This window comes from Capra hircus, chromosome 3, assembly GCF_001704415.2.
Source record: "Capra hircus breed San Clemente chromosome 3, ASM170441v1, whole genome shotgun sequence".
Taxonomy (NCBI): Eukaryota; Metazoa; Chordata; class Mammalia; order Artiodactyla; family Bovidae; genus Capra; species Capra hircus.
In genome coordinates, this window is record NC_030810.1 from 113,309,700 (window position 1) to 113,327,227 (window position 17,528).

The 17,528-nt window shown below is 43.9% G+C and overlaps 1 protein-coding gene across 4 annotated transcripts in view; it reads left to right on the forward strand.

The window, feature by feature from the left end:
- DDR2 (discoidin domain receptor tyrosine kinase 2) overlaps window positions 7,313–17,528 on the forward strand; it is a 169,499-nt gene continuing 159,283 nt past the window's right edge. The window contains exons 1-2 of one of the 4 annotated variants that reach the window (XM_005677124.3): window positions 7,313–7,506; window positions 15,310–15,371. The gene's annotated coding sequence lies outside the window, so the exon portion shown is untranslated. Of the gene's footprint in view, window positions 7,507–7,605; window positions 8,017–15,309; window positions 15,372–17,528 lie in introns of those variants that run through there. The other 3 variants (XM_013975422.2, XM_005677122.3, XM_005677123.3) reach the window with 3 other exon arrangements.

Below are 17,528 nucleotides of genomic sequence, written 5' to 3' on the forward strand. Positions count from 1 at the left end.
AAACTGGGCCTGAACATGGAAAAATGATACGGCTGCTCAAACTCCACTCTGCTCTGAAAGATGTGTATGTGTGTCTAAGGAGCTGGGAGACAGTTTAACTAGCTGAGGGTTGTTTTTGAAGAGCGCAGACAAGGAGGAGGTAAACTGGTAGTAGGGGAGATTCGGGATAGATAAAAAGCAGAGCTTTTGACACAGTGTTGATAAACACTCCGGCTGTTGAAAGATCCTGTTCTCGTGGAGATATTTAAAGTAGGTTACCTTCTTATCTGACAAGGACAGTTTAGATTTCCAGACTAAAGCCCAGAGAAGGGTTACATTCCTAGGATGAGACTATGAAATGCATTGTTTAAAAAACTCCTTTTGTAGCCCTCACTCTCCTTAGGGAATCTAAGCTGAGTTACACTTCTGAGTCGTCTGTGCCTATTTCTTTCACCCTCTCATCTCAGAATTTCTGCCAAAGTGAAGATTTGTTATTTTTTCTTCACAGTGAAAAAGGAAATGGGAGAAGAGAAAATCAGACAGGAAATCAGGTAACCTAGTTCACGAGAACTGGGTGTAAAGCAAGAGCCTAGAGGCTCTCAGGTGTGTTGTTGATACCAAATGGGCAGAAAGAGCACTGAGAACGGGAAGAAATGGATTCCAACTCAGATTCTGCCACTTACCAGCAACAACTTCAAGTAAGTTACTACTTCCCTGAGCTTCATTTTCCTTATTTGTCAGAGGAGGATATTAATATCTGCACTGAGTACATACTGGGGCTGTCTGAGGATCAGATGAAGTCATGTCTGTGAAAGCACTCCTTTACCCTGTGAAATATTATATATGGCATTGTTAAAAACACAAGCGAATAAGAACCTTATTTTGGCCATTAACCTCAACTTCTTCTTTACGTGACTTTTCAGCTTGTCCACAGGAGAGTCACAGACAGAATGATTTTAATGTTTTAAATGTTCTCATTTCTTTTCCTGGTGGAAGTGCTGAGACGCCATGACACAAAGGTGGGCTTCATGGGGGAAAGGACAGAAAGGGAAATACATAGTTGATTCTCCAAATGGCTAACCAGCCTTCAATCCCTGAGTAACTAAGAACTGACTCTTTCCCCACCCTCTCTACATCTTTCCTGTTCACCCATAAGCACACACACTTTGCTATCAACAAAGCACGTACGTACATACATACATACATGTAATCTAGCTCATCAGTTATGATTGTAGACAAGTTAGATTTTTTGTGCATTAATTTTCACATATGAGTGTTGGAGAAATACTAGTACCTAATCCCATAAAGTTCTTTTGAGAAATGAAATAATAAGCGTAAAGTTCTTGGAAGAATGCCTGGTGTACAGTCAGTACTCAATTATTCTTTCCTGATCTCATTTTATTCTCACAACTCTGAGAGTTGTGATTCATATCATCCCTCATTTTATAGATGGGAAAGTTAACGACTTGTTCAAGGTGACTCTGTTCATAGAGGTTTGGGCTTGGCTCATTTTCCACTAAAGTCTATCAGAGGAGAGCAGCTTCAGGTAACAGGTAGTGTTAAGACCCAGCCCATAGAGGGAAAACAAATCTCTCAGGGTTAAGATTATCCTTGAGACCTTGAAATCTCCCATAAAAATAATATTCATGCTTTTGTGATAATCTCAAAAATTATATCTGAAACCTTTAAATTGCTCATAAAGATAGTATTCACAATTCCATAGGATAACTCTTAAGCACACAAAGATTCTTGAATCATGAGCTTAACTCAGGAAGAAGCCAAATGAAAGTCTTTCTGCAGCCAACTGGACACTAAGACCACACTGCTGAAGAAAACCAGAGTATTTCTACTGCCCACAAGATTTCCTCTGTGTTGATTTTTTTTAAAATTAAGACTTTATGACATATATGTCAATGGATTTATGTATTATGGACAGATTAACTAATAAAAAGACCTCTTATTTTAAGGATTAGGTTCTAAAACTAGTACTTCAGTTAAATGTGTATACAATAAGACTTCATTCTATACATTGTTCTCTTTTTTGGTGAGGTACAATTTCTTTAAAATCCAGGGGTTATCAGGCTTTGTTAATTATTGACATAGCAGATACTTTTGGCTTGTCCTTTTTTAAATTTATTTTTTACTTGAAGTATAGTTGATTTATAATATCTTATTTCTGCTGTACAGGAAAAGTGGCTGAGTTACACACACATATATATTCTTCTTTATATTCTTCTCCATTATAGTTTATCCCAGGATATTGCATATAATTCCTTCTGCTATCTAGTAGGCTCTTGTTGTTTACCCATTCGGTATATACCAATTTGTATCTGTTAACCCCAAACTCCTAGTCCTCCCCTCACCCATCTCCCTCCCCCTTGGCAATCACAAGTCTGCTCTCTCTGTCTGCGAGTCTGTTTCTGTTTCATAGACAGGTTCATTTGTGCCATGTTTTAGATTCCACATATAAGTGACATCATACGGTATTTGTCTTTCTCTCTGACTTATTTCACTTGCTATGATCATCTGCACTTGCATCTACGTTGCTGCAAATGGAATTATTTCATTCTGTTTTGTGTGTGGCTCCATTGTTCATATGTACCACATTTTTATCCATTCATCCAAAACGGATATTTTACCTGTTTCCATGTCTTGGCTATTGTGAATAGGGCTGCCATGAGCATAGGGGTGCATGTATCTTTTTGAATTAGCTTTGTCCAGATACCTTGGCTTGCCTTTCAATGTATGACACTTCTTTCCTGAGAACTGACCCACCAGTGAGTATGATGAAGTGATATTCATATTACATGACTCATTGCCCTCCACAGTTTAGAGATAGACAATGAATACTTGAAACACACCTGATCAGTCAAATTCTTCATCTCAGGATTCCAGAACTGGGCTTCAGAAAACTAGTCACTCTTTGTCATTTGCTTGAAGTGAGGAGATCTATGTATTTGAGAATTAAGACCTTATTTTAGGGTAAGCATTTTCAATAATGTGTGAAAAGAAGTAGAAAAGTCTGGTCTGCTGAAAAAGAATACGTTAAAGCAAGATGTGTAAGAGAGGGGTGGAAAATGAATGGATAAATGAGAGAAAGATGGGGAGGGAGGGAGAGGAGAGAGGGAGAATGAAGAAGAAGGAGAAAGAGAAGAAAAGAAAGAGAAAAAGAAAAAGACAGAGGAAAATTAATTAGGAATTAATTAATAGTGGTTAGTTTCTGGTTTTAATTCCTTGTGAAGCTTAAATGTACCAGGGTTTCCCTGATGTCTCAGACAGTAAAGAAACTGCTTGCAATGCTGAAGACCTGGGTTCGATCCCTGGGTTGGGAAGATCCCTTGGAGGAGGGCATGGCAACCCACTCCAGTATTTTGCCTGCAGAATCCCCATGGACAGAGGAGCCTGGCAGGCTGCAGTCTGTGGCACTGCAAAGAGTTGGACACACTGAGTGACTAAGCACAGCACAGAAGCTTAAATGTACCAACTGGGTTTGGTTTCTGTGAATACCTATATAGCCTGTTAAGATATTAAGATGTATGTGCGTGCATTTCTTAAACTCAGTTCCTTTTATTTCCAGCTTTTATTTTACTTGCTAAGGCACCACAAATGTCTCCAGCCCTTGAGAATTTGGAGACAGAAATACTATAGTTATTTCAACTCTTTAACACTTGTATTTACTCGGAGCTGGGTTTATTGACTAGAAAAGATCTTAAAAAAATCATCTTGCATATTTCCTTACTTTTAATTAATCCTGCATCTTGGCCATTTCAGATAGATCTGTCTTATTTTTTAGTAAAGTTCCGGTAATGGAGTTCTATATGTTCGTCAGTAATTCATTTTTAGTGTGAAACAGTCTTCATAACTAGGATGGATTACCTCCCATGGAACATAAATAATTCTGGTTGCAATGACTCATGTTTCCCAAACCATTCCAGGAGGCAAAATCTGTTCACAAAAAAGTAACAAAATGATATTTCTCCACATCTGTTCCCACAATTTTAGGAATTCCAGCCTTACTCAAAACTCTGTCAAATAGTTATGAGAATCTCCAGGAAATATTTTTCTGTGTATTCTGAGAATTACGCTTTCGGCTTTAAAATGGCCTTTGCCACTTTCTTTCTTTTCAGCTGCAGCTTTGTGTAGCAGTCTGTGTGTATGTTAGCTGCTCAGTACTATCTGACTCTTTGCAACCCCAAGCCTGCTCCTCTGTCCATGGAATTCTCCAGGCAAGAATACTGCAGTGGGTTGCTATTTCCTTCTCTGGAGGATCTTTCTGACCCAGAGACTGAACCCGGGTCTCCTGCTTTGCAGGTGGATTCTTTACCACTGAGCCATCAGTGGCTGTTATCAAGTCTGAAGGAGCATACCCCTCTCCTCCAACCAGAGCTTTCTTCCAAAGTGGAGAATCAAACCTGAGGATCCCTCCTAATGCTTTCAGTATCCCTCAGATATTTTAGTAAAATACTGCTTTCAGCTTTTCTTTGCTCTATTTTTAGTAGCATCTTCTTCTTAGAATTCAAGGTGAGACTCTCAGATTTGTCTAAGAGTAACCTGAGTGAATGGCAACCCACTCCAGTGTTCTTACCTGGAGAATCCCAAGGACGGGAGAACCTGGTGGGCTCCTGTCTACGGGGTCACACAGAGTCGGACACGACTGAAGCGACTTAGCAGCAGCAGCAGCAGCAGCAGCAGCAGCAGCAGCAAGCTGAATGATAGGGCTTCCTTTGTAGCTCCCTTTCTTTACAGCAGTAAAGAATCTGCCTGTAATGCAGGAGACGCAGGAGATGCGGGTTCAATCCCTGGGTCGGGAAGGTCCCCTAAAGGAGGGTGTGGCAACCCACTCCAGTATTCTTGCCTGAAAAGTCCCATGGACGGAGAAGCCTGGTGGGCTATAATCTATGGGGTCACAAAGAGTCAGACACGACTGAAGTGACTGAGCATACACACACAACCTGAGTGATATAGTTGGTAATTTCTAGCGCTTGTCCTTATCTTTGACACAGCTTGGCTGTACTTGGGGCTGTCTTTTGTCCCGTGTTTCTCTCTTCACTCAGCAAGTTTTTCCCTATAGTCTCCTTGGTCTGCGTACCAATAGATTATTTTTGAAAAACGTTTATTTTTGGTTTCCCTGGGTTTTCGTTGCTGTGTGTGCTTTCTGTAGTTGGAGCTAGTTGGGGCTGTTGTTCTTTGTGGGGCACAGACTTCTCACTCTGGAGGCTTCTCTTGTTGGGGAGCTCAGGCCCTAGAGCGCTGGCTCGGTAGTTGTGGCACAAGGACTCCGTTTTTCTGCAGCATGTGGAGCCAGGGAAGATCAAACCCATGTCTGCTGCATTGGCAGGCAGATTCCTAACTGCTGGACCACTAAGAAAGTCCCAGCAACAGACTCTTGACAGCCCTACCCACCCTTCCTCAGACAGACCCCGGCGTGTCTGAGCTCTGTAGTCAGCGCCACTGGCTCAAGCTGGACTCCTGGTTACACAGACACAGACAGACAACCAGCCCTGACTACGGAGCTGAACCACTTTAAATACTGGTGTCTGAGGACACATATTTTATCTGTCCTGTATTAGCTTCTGGCTTCATGAAGTTATTACACTGTTTTCCACACTTGAACTGTAGTCTCACTAAATCCGTGAAATTATAGGTCAGGCTATCAGTGCATTCTTCCTGGTCATGCCAAAGAGGTGAATGATTATAGGCCTAGATATCTGGGAGGATTCTAGGACTATTTCTGTAACAAGACATCTGTAGTTGTTTCAAGTAAGCACCCAGTAAAGTGCCTGATAAAAGCTCAATACATATTTATTGAGTTGAGCTGAGTCAGTCACCCTCAGCTAATTTTGGATAGTCTAAGTTATCTGAAGTCTTCTTGATAGATTTATCTCTGCATTGTTTTTGCTCTGTGTAAGATGCCCCGAGTTCTAGTGTCTCCTCTTGGTCTTTGTTCTCTACCTTCAACTATCTCTGTGTCTGCCCTCTGATTGCTCTCTGGGTTCTCCACGTCTTCCACCTGGAAAGCACAGATTTGGAAGGCTACTTTCTGGTTGAGCTTAAAGGCCTCTTCAGGACTTACCAATGGCAGCTTGACTCCTCATGGCCATGCCAATTGGATGTCCTCTTGCCTTCCCCTTCCTCTTCTGAAATATCTTGGTCCTCAAACTTACTTTGAGAATGTCCTTGCATGATCCCTTTCTACTCTCCTTTTCCTGTTAGTCCCACCTCTCTCCTTGCTCATCTTGGGGGCTGTGCAATCCCAGATTACCTGCTAAAGTACAGCAGGGAAGAGGTGGGGATCACTTAAGAGCCCAGAGGTAGAAGGTCTTTTTATCAGGAAGCATTGCTCAAAGGTGGGTTAGGTCTTCTCAACCTCTTTTGCCATCTACCTTTCTCTTTGGATCTGCTGACCTTAAGTCTCTGCTTACCCTGCATTTCCTGTACTCACAGAGCATCGAGACTTCCAGGAAAGACCAAGCCTGTGCTTGGTAAGGAAGGATCCAGGCTCTGAAGGGTTAATGCCAGGAGCCTTGATGGATGAAGAGGATTATTAGTTACTCTTTTAAAGAGCAGAGGAAGGGTTCCTCCCTGTCACTTACACTCTCCTTTCACATGATCTTACTTCACAGCAGTGGATAGGAAAAAAAAAAGAGGAAAAAAGTTTCAAAATAATTTAGAAAGTCCTTGTAAATGCTTGTGTTTTCATTTAGCAGCATGGATTCAGGACAGCAACAGACCCTCAGAGGATGCAACCAACTGGGAACTGAGTGAAAAAAAAAAAAAAGGAATCCTAGACTCTCAAACTATCCAGTTCTTTTTTTTTTTTTTTTTTTTGTGGGAGGTAATAGGGGTGGAGGGGAGGATTAAACAAACTCTTTTGGGGGGAGGGCTCAGCTCTGGGCTTTCATGGATAAAACACTAAAGATGAGCTTCATGTGTGTGACCCAACTGTCCTGGAAGCTTCGATTAGAGGAGAATCCAAACCTTAAGTTGTGCTCATAGCTTCAGCTCCAGTAAGAAAAATGAGGTTGGGGGGACACAGGGTGGGGACCAGATCTTAGATGGAAGAAGGGGAGGGCTTGGGGATGGATGCGGTGGGGATAAGGCGGAAGGGAACTGTGTCTTTAAGTCTGTCCTATGGTTATACATATTTTTTCTTCTATGAATGGGTTTTGCTGTAAATTATAGCTTTGCCCGTGGTCCCTTGGGTCAAAAGAAATAGTCTCTAAACAGAAAACAGCTCTGATTGGTGACTTTCCTTCTTCCCTCCCCAACCCCCTTCCTAATTGAAACCAAATGTGCAATATATTGGATGCTGGGATCCCTGGCGCTTTCCCAGGAATCCTCAGAATGTGAGGTTTCTCTCAAAGGCATCTTGCATCAGCCTGTGGATGTATGCCTACCACGGGGCTCCTCCACCGGCAAAGTGGAAAAAGAAGCGTTTCACAACAGATTCTTCTTTTCGGGTTGGGGGAACGCAGTGGATTATAGCTCTGTTTTCTTCCATCCAAAACTGTGCACTTCTGGATGAACGTAAGTTATGTGTTTTGATTTTTTTTCTTCCTTCATTTTTTTTTTCTTTCACTTTTCCAAAAACGAAAGCTCTCGCTATCCTTCTCCCGGTGTCTCAGAAAAAGTTTGAAAAAGGAGGCAGAAGGGAGTTTCATTTCAAGTCAGGCCAGGAAGGGAAGGAAATGGGTCACCATAGGCTTGAGAAATCCAAGGTTTCGCATTTTGGGAGGCTGGATTTATGTTACGGAGAGAAGAATAAAGCACTCCTAACCAAAGAAGATTGAGGCAAAATAAACGAGTCCATCGCAACTGCAGGATACAATAAACAGCGTCCGTGGAGTTGAAACTGTTGGCAGGCAAGACAGGCCGATCGCAGAGCTGATTTCAGAGATGGAGAAGCCTGAGCAGAGAGCTACGTGTTCGGCACTTAGTAGTGGTGTTGGTGGGTCCTGAGTTTGGGAGAGGACAGCTTTTAGTACTTCTGGTTTTTCAGGGGAGTTGCAGACCTAACTGTGAGAAGGACATCTTCGGGTAAGCAGTGGCTTCACCCTGAGGTTTGGGATGGCTGGGTGGGGTGCTGGCTGGCTGGGGTATTTTTCAGTTGGTGACCAGCCTCATCTTCCCCAACTTGCTGGCCGGGGTGTCTTTCCTTTTGTTATCAAATGACTTGTGACTGTTTGCAGTTGGGACCTCTGAGTCCTGGCTGAGGTTCAAGAGTCTCATCCAAGGGGGAAGAGGAGTTTTCCAAGTGGCTGAAGCTCTTAGGCCAGCCATTTGAGGCGGGAGTCTGCACTGCTCAGGCCAGGAGGGGTTCAGCACCATTTTGCTGACTGCTTGCCTTCTGCGTCCTTTCTCTGGAAGAATGAGAGTCAGCATCTATTTCATGACCCCTCGTTTCTCAAGCGGTGGGAGTGCCAGAGGGGGACTGACACACTCAGGGTCACACAGCAACATTAGTAGTGAAGCTGCAGATGAAATCGAAGTTCTCTTTCTTGCTAACCCAGTGCCCTTTGCACTCCATGCCTTCACATTCATGAGGCTGAGGCAGTTTAATTAACAAGTCACCACAAGGACATTAGTTATCCTCAAGAGAGGATGCCCAATAGTTGTTCATCAGCAAATGGTATCTGTGGTCATCTTTGGTTGTGTGTCTGTGTGTAAAATAAAAAAAGCGAGGTGCTTATTCTACCCCAGACTCCATGCTCAGAGCTCTCCATCCATAATCTATCTGAATCCTCACAGTTCTGGAGACATTATTCCTATTTTATGAATAAGGACCTTAAAACTTAGAGAAGTGGAGTGAGCTGCAAAAGGAAGTACAGCTAATAAGGTTGAAACTCACGAAGTCTGACTCTAAACTCTGTGCTCTGACTCACTCTCTAACAACACTCCCCTCCCCAACCCCATACACACATTTGATTACTTCCAAGTCAAACTCCACATTTCTCTCGGTGGGTGACTGGTGACTAGGGGTTGAAGACGTCAGGCGAGGGGAGCCGTGCGGACCGTCTCTTGGAGCCACTTCCGCACTTGGATGGTTATCTGTCTGGATACCAGAAAAAGTTGCAGGTGGGCAGCTCTGTGCATTACTTCTGAGTGTTTGGTATATATTTACCTTTGTTCTGCAAAGAGCCTTGGATTTAGGTTCTGAAGACCCAAGTTCAAGTTCTGGCTCTCCCTTTTACTACTTGGCAAAGTTGCTCTTCCTTTCTGTACCTTGGCCTCTCTATGTACTATTCAGGAATAATAGCACTACTTTTCTGTATTATTGTTTGAAGAGATATTGGACATGAATGCCGTCTGAAGGCTGTGAAGGGCTTCCCCATATGGTTCTTGTGACAATAGTCACTGGACACTGGGATGAAATGTGAGGCAGCGCCTGCTGATGCTGGTGGGAGGGCGGCTGCAATGGGAGGCTTCTGCCTTAGTGCCCGTCTCTTTTGAATGGAACCAGTCCTTCCTTGCAGGGGATATCCCCAGACTTTCTGTCTGAAACTTTCCTCTGGTGCCTGGCCTGGTCACACTACCTCAACCAGGGGCTTGGTGGGCGCTGAAGGACACCATGATTCCTTTGCCTGCCCCTGCACCATCTCTGAACAAGGAAGGTCTGTTAGGATCAGTCCACAGCTTTCTCCTCGAAGGAGATGGCTTTTCAGGAGCTTCATATCTGGTTAAGGGTTGTTCCTTGACCCTGGACCTTCCTCGTGTTCCCTCATCTGTGCCTGTGGTCAGAAGGGATGCCTCTGGTCCTGGGAATGAGGGTGGGGGGGTGTGGAGGCCCAGCAGGTGCTGGGGAGGCCCTTCCTCTGTTTCTAGTTAAGAGCTGTTTGCTTTACGAACACTAAAGTTAAGGGAAGTGTGGAAGGAATTCCCAGTTTCTTTTACTTAGAATCTACAAATCGTAACTCCAACAGTAGCCATGTCTGTGACATATGCAGACAAAGTATATTTGTCTCTTTCCCTGGTTCCTGGGACAGAGCTTCTGAAACTCTTGCAGTTTCCTAAGTGATGAGAGTATTAGGAGCATCTTTTATTCTAATATTTGGCTTCTGACATGTGTTCCTGGGGTAGAGCTCTTAAGTCCCTCAGAATTTTCCAGGTGATAGGACTGTCTTTTTATCTAATGAGGTGACTGTGGGTAGGCTCCTGGATGGAGGCTGGTGCCCTGAAAGACTTGGGATTCTCAGCCCTACCTCCTGCCTTCCAGGAAGGGGAGTAGGGCTGGAGATGGAGTTAATGATTAATTATGCCCATGTGATGGAAATCCCCAAAGTATCAAGTTTGGGGAGCTTCTGGGTTGGTGAGCACACCCATGTATTTGGAGGATGGTGCACCCCTGTCCCACAGGGACAGAAGCTCCTTGCTCTCTTGCACTATGTATCTCTTTGGCTGGCTGTTCATCTGTGCTGTTCAGTTGCTTCAGTCATGCCTGACTCCGTGGACTATAACCCACCAGGCTCATCTGTTCATAGGATTCTCCAGGCAAGAATACTGGAGTGGGTTGCTCTGCCCTCCTCCAGGGTATTTTCCTAAGCCAGGGATTGAACCCTGGTCTCCTGTGTTGCAGGTGGATTCTCTACCGCTGAGCCACTGTGGAAGCCCCATTTAATGCATAGCCTTTAATATGTAATAAACAAGCACCCATAAGTCTATGGGCTTCCCTGGTGGCTCAGATGGTAAAGAATCCGCCTGCAGTGCGGGAGACCTGGGTTCGATCCCTGGGTTGGGAAGACCCCCTGGAGGAAGGAATGGCTACCCACTCCAGTATTCTTGCCTGGAGAATTCCGTGGTCGGAGGAGCCTGGTACGTTACAGTCCATAGGGTCACAAAGAGTCGGACACGACTTAGTGACTTTCACTTTACTTCACTTCATATCACACTGACTTTTGTGAGCTGGGGGTGGTGGAAATGGGGGATGGGTTGTGGAAACCTGTGATTTGTAGTCAAGGTGGAAAGAAGTTGTAGGTAAGTTGGGGACCCTGTCATCAGTGTCTCTCCTGCGGGGCCCTTTGTGGGTCTGAGCCCTCAACCTGTGGGGGCTGCACCAGCTCCAGGTAGTGAGTGTGTGAGGAGAGGAAAACAGTGAGCTTCTCCTAGACAGTGTCTGAGCACAGAGTGGGAGTGTCGTCCAAAGGAGTCTCCCCTCCTCTCTCTCCTCTAGCCTCTCTGTTAACTCACTGCTTTCTTCCCTTCTTATACAGTCACTTCCCAGACATTAAGTCATATGAATTATCTATCACATGTAACAAATCAAGTCCAGATCATTTCATATCACTACATTTTTTAAAGATCCATATTATTTATTTATTATTTTTGACTGTGCCAGATCTTCATTGCTGCCCCGGCTTTTCTCTAGTTGCAGTGGTCAAAGGCTACTCTCTAATTGCCGTGTGCAGGCTTCTCACTGTGGTGGCTTCTCTTGTTTGGGAGCAAGGGCTCTAGGGCACGTGGGCTTAGTAGTTACGGTTCCCAGGCTCTAGAGCACAGGCTCAACAGCTGTGGGACATGGGCTTATATGCCCCATGGCATGTGGGGTCCTCCTGGACCAGGGATCGAACCCGTGTCTTCTGCACTGGCAGCTGGACTCTCCACCACTGAACCACCAAGGAAGCTCATGATTACCTTTGAATAGACACACTACAGTATTAGAGTGCCTCCCACTCCTCTGTATATTGATGCCACACAATTCTCCCCCACCAACAGGACCGTTACAAAGCCTTCCTGAAATAACGTGCATGAAACACTCTAAGCTTAGCATCTAGTGCTCAACAGATACTGATTTCATGTCATCACCGCGGCTCCTGTTACCATTATGCGGATATCAAATACACATGGGAGAAAGCTTCGTGAATTACTAAGTATGCACTGTGCATTTTATAGCAATTATCACTGTTAGATTTTGGAGGTAACTCTGATTAGGGTCTAAACCAAAGAGGTGAGAAGTTGAGGATCTAGTCAGAATTTTACAGAGATTTGGCTAAAGGCATTATTTTGGACAATAAAGTGAGTGGATGTCGTACCACTTTAAATTAGCATTAGCTCTCAGACTCTTCTTCCCAAGTTTTCTTATAAGATCCACTTTCAGGCACATCTCCTGGGCATCCAGAAAGCTAAAACCCCTCAAAAACTGACCTCCACAGACCTTCTGATATCGTGCACCAGCTGACATAAATGGTGACCTGCCCATAACACAGACACACTGGATTCTTTATGCTCCTTGCGCTGTTTGAAGTCATGCAGTGTTTGAATTGACTTTCTCCCAAAAATGACAGCTCAGTCCATATATGCATCCAGCATCCCCAGTCCTCCCAGAACTTCTGAATTCAGCAACTGTCCACAATGTGGGTTGCTTACCACTATGTTAGGAATTTGGGGTAGACCTTAAGGATCAATTAAGTAAGAGTAGCTGAAGGTGGAAATCAGCACTTTGAAGTGTTTCCCATGTGGGTCTGACATGAATCTCTGCTGATAAATCTCCAAGTCTGTCGCCTCAGTCACTCCTCAACATGAAGTAAGGACCTCCTTTATAGGACAGCCCCACCCTGCTGTCCTGTAAAAAATTTAGCGGCCAGTGCCTCCCTCCTCTGGTTGGCATGCCTCCTTCCCCTAGCTGACTGCTTTGAGCTGGGTCAAGACCACCTAAAAATGTCCACAAGATTGTGGACATTGCCTTTTCCCCTTACGTGGACCACTTGTCTAGCCCTTGAACTCCTTCTGTTGTGAAGTCAGACAGACCTGATTTCCACTCCCAGCTCTGTACTCACTGACCTTGTGACCCTGGGCTAGTTGCTTAAACTCTCTGTTTCCTATTTGGTAAAATAAGGTTGGTAATTCCCATCTAATAGGTATTACAGATGCCACTTGTGAGTATATAGCATAACGTTCGGCACGTAGCTAATAAGTGATGCTGATGATGGTTGTTTTTGTTATTAGTTTGGCACAGCTGCTTTGGCTTGTTCAGCTCAGTTATTTCCCCATATCCTCAGTCCAGCAACATTCTTCCAGGCAACAACAATCACTGAGCAAAATCCCCTTCTACAGATAATACTTCTCAAAGTACTTTTGCAGTGGAAAGGACATGGGTTTAAATTCTGGTTTTGCCACCACTTACTAGCCATGTAAACTTGGGCAAGATATTTAACATCTTCAGGTCTCATTTTTCTTGTCTCATAGGTGCCATTAGATTTGCAAAGAGGCCAATATATAGCCTCATACACAGAAGATGCTTGAGTAAGGGAATGCTCACTTCTCTTACTTTTCCTGGTGGAATCTTCAATACTCTGTGGTCTAAAAGCCCATCATGTATGAATCATGGAGATTGTTATCTTGGATAGATCTATTTCATTTCACTATGTGGGTGTGTGCTAAGTTGTTTCACTCTGTCTGACTCTTTGTGACCCCATGCACGGTAGCCCGCCAGGCTCTTCTGTCCATGGATTCTCCAAGCAAGAACACTGCAGTAGGTTGCCATGCCCTCCTCCAGGAGATCTTCCTGACCCAGGGATTGAACCAAATCTCTTATGTCTCCTGCATTGGCAGGCAGGTTCTTTACCACTGGTGCTACCTGGGAAGCAGCATGAATGTAATCTGTGGGAAACTTGTCCTCTTCTATTTGAAAAGACAGCTGTCAGTTCATCTCCTGCCCCTGCTCCCTTATGCACCCTTACCTCACTTTTCTCCAACCTTTCCCTTAATGCTCAAAACAGACTTGTGCATAATGCTGTCTTTACAGGGAATTAAACACGAGAGTGGATTACTTGGCTAGGGGTCTGTGCAACACCTGAAGGGAAAAAGAGTTGGCACCTTGGGACAGGTAGGGAAGGAGGGATAAAATATATTATATATTGGAAAAATAATCCTATTATGATGGAAAGATTTAAAGGGCAGTGTAAAACAGTATGGGTCGCAATTGCTAGTGCTATCATAACTAAATGCATTCAGGAAAGGGAGAGATGAGTTAACAAAGGAGAAATCAAGTTGTGTGCTTCTGGAGTAGTCATCCAGCAACTCACTTGTCCCACCAAGGGCTCCAAGCTGGAGGGACCACCAGAGGGAAGACTGGCCTTGACTGATGTTCACCACATTTCCCCCTCCTGCTCCTAATGCCCAAGTCTTGTCCTTTTTCCCCTTCTGGCTACATTTCTCAGTGGTTTCTAACCTGTTTATCTCCCTGATTGCATTGAGTTCCCTCAACAATTCAACTGTGTTTTACTGGGTTTAATTCTATTTAGCAAGCTTTTATTGACTACTTCTGAGTATAAGACACTCTGCTTAACATTTTCGAATAACAATAGCTTAACAGAGGAACCAAGAAGTCCAGATGCCTGTCCAAGGATAGTCACTAAAAAAACAATCACCTAATGGCTAAAGTGATGGTCTCTCTAAACTTTCTCCATCCCTTTCAATTTTATTTGCATGCATTTGGACATATTATGGTTGATACTGTGTTATTCAGACATGATCTGGTTGAAAATAATTCTCTTCTTATTTTGGTTTTCTTATTTTTTGCTTTCTATTGTGCATAGAACTACTAGATATTTCCAGGTTCTGTAATTCTCCAAGCAACAGAGGTGCCAGAATTTGGCAGATTGTTTACTTATTAGCTGGGGCTTCCCTGGTGGCCCAGATGGTAAAAAGTCTGCCTGCAATGCAGGAGACCCAGGTTCGATCGCTGGGTCAGGAAGATCCCATGGAGAAGGAAATGGCAACCCACTCCAGTATTTTCGCCTGGAAAATCCCATAGATGGAGGAACCTGGTGGGCTACAGTCCGTGCAGTCGCAGAGAGTCGGACACGACTGAAATGACTGAGTGTGCACACACTACTTGTTAGCCGGACTCTCATCTTGGTCTCTAAGGACTGAGAAAGGTTAGGTTTGAGCCAGCCCAAGTATCCCTGAGGCCTGGAAGAGCAATGAGAGGTCAGAGAGGTTCTAAGAAGGGTTTAGACTTACTTCAAAGCTCTTGGGTTCAGCTGGGCTTCTCCTGGAGATCAGCATTGTCTTTAATGTATTCACTCACTCAACTGTCTGCGGCTTGTGTTTTGTGCTTAATGAGACCTTCCAAAAATGTTTGAGGAGAGTGTCTGAGATCTACTGCTCAAACATATTGCTGTGTACCCCATGGTGTGGGTATAACTGGGAGGGCTTCTGAAGAATAGAACCTTGTGAGCAAAAGGTAGCGAGGCAAATATGTAGTAAGTTTTGATCTCAGCACCATCATTTTCTAGATTTTTTTTTTTTTTTTTTTACCTCAAGGCTTTTAACTTCGGTGCTCCTCAGTTTCCTCATCTATTTTCCTCATGTGTCTTTATCCCCTTCTTTTAGGTTCAGAGAAGAAGCTGTGTAGGAAACCTTGTCAACAGGAAATCACTGTGCCTATGGAGATGGTTGGTCCAAATGCCTTTTGAACACTTTTCATAGTAGCAAATCCAGCAAAATTTACTGTGTGCAAGATTGTCTTGGCAGTCCCTACGGGAGTGATACCAACAAAAGGCCTGGCAGGACTGTAATTTCCCAGAGGCATATAAAGTTTAGAGGCGACGTGAAGTTTACAAAGGCTGCTGGGGTTGGTTCTTTAAGATGTAATCTCTTGAGAGCCTGGGGAACAAGTTGACCTACAGAAGAGAGCAGTGCGAGTGAAAGTTGCTCAGGAGTACTGTGGCTGACTCATGTTGATATATGGCAGAAACCAACACAATATTGTAAAGCGATTATCCTTCAGTTAAATAAATAAATAAAATTTACTTAAGAGTAGCTAATTGTTCCTCAGACAGATATCGTTCTACTTTTAGAATGCGTACACTAGATAGATTTTTAAAATTGAGATAAAATGTTAAAATAATATCAAAAGAAATTATAGATAGATCCTAATCCCAGTAAAAATCCCAGTAAGTTATTTTGTGACTATCGAAAAACTGATTCTAAAATTTATACTGAGAGGCAAAAGATCCAGAGTAACCAACACAATATTGGAGAAGAACAAAGTCAGAGGACTGATGTTACCCGATTTTATGACTTACTATATAGTTGCAGTAAGTAAGACAGTGTGGTATTGCTGGAAAAAAAGATAAGTAGATCAAAAGAACAGACTAGAGAGCCCAGAAATAAATCCATGTAAGTATAGCCGTGGCACCCCACTCCAGTGCTCTCGCCTGGAAAATCCCATGGATGGAGGAGCCTGGTGGGCTGCAGTCCATGGGGTCACTAAGAGTTGGACACGACTGAGCGACTTCACTTTCACTTTTCACTCTCATGCATTGGAGAAGGAAATGGCAATCCACTCCAGTGTTCTTGCCTGGAGAACCCCAGGGACGGGGGAGCCTGTTGGGCTACCGTCTATGGGGTCACACAGAGTCGGACACAACTGAAGCGACTTAGCAGCAGCAGCAAATATAGCCAACTGGTCTTTGGCAAAGAAACAGAGGCAGTACAATGGAGAAAGATAGTCTTTTCACCAAATGGTGCTGGAATAATTGAAAATGCAAAAGAAAACCCCAAAATCAAACCAAATCTAGACTCACACCTTATGTCCTTCACAAGAATGAACTAAAAATAGATCATGAACCTAAATGTAAAACGAGAAACCAGAAAACTGTAACGTAACATGGGAGAACACCTAGGGGACCTTGGGTGTGGTGATGACGTTTCAACACCAAAGGTACAATCCTTGAAAGAAAAAATCGATAAAGTGAACTTCATTAGAATGAAAAGTTTTTGCTCTGTGAAAGCTAGTTTCAAGACAATGAGACTGCAAGACATGGATTGGGAGAAAATATTTGCAAAAGACCTATCCAATAGAGGACAGTTACATAAAATGTGTAAGGGACTCTTCAAATTCAACAATAAGGAAATGAGCAAAAGAAATGAACAGGCGGCTCACCAAAGAAGATATACAGATGGCAAAAAGTGTTAGTCACTCAGTCATGTCCAGCTCTTTGCAACCCCATGGACTGTAGCCTGCCAGGCTCTTCTGTCCATAGGATTTCCCAGGCAAGAATACTGGAGAGGGTTGCCACTCCTTTCTCCAGGGGATCTTCTCCATCCAGGGGCTGAACCCAGGTCTCCAGCATTGTGGGCAGATTCTTTACCACCTGAGCCACCAGGGAAGCCTGCAGATTGCAGTGAAAGTGACAGTTGCTCAGTCGTGTTGCTGAGTCCAACTCTTTGAGACCCCATGCTATACGATCCATGGGATTCTCCAGGCAAGAATACTGGAGTGGGTAGCCGTTCCCTTCTCCAGGGGATTTTCCCAACCCAGGGATCGAACCCAGGTCTCCTGCATTGCAGGCGGATTCTTTACCAGCAGAGCCATAGTAGACATGAAACAATGCTCAGCATTGTATATCATCAGGAAATTTCAAATCATTACAGTACCTGTTAGAATGGCTGAAACCCAGAGCACTGACGGCACCCCATACTGGTGCTGATGAGGGCAGTGATAACTTTTATTCATTGCTGCTGGAAATACAAAATTGCAGCCCCTTTGGCAGCTTTTCACAGAAATCAACATATTCATGTGCGTGACCCAGAAACCATGCTCCTTG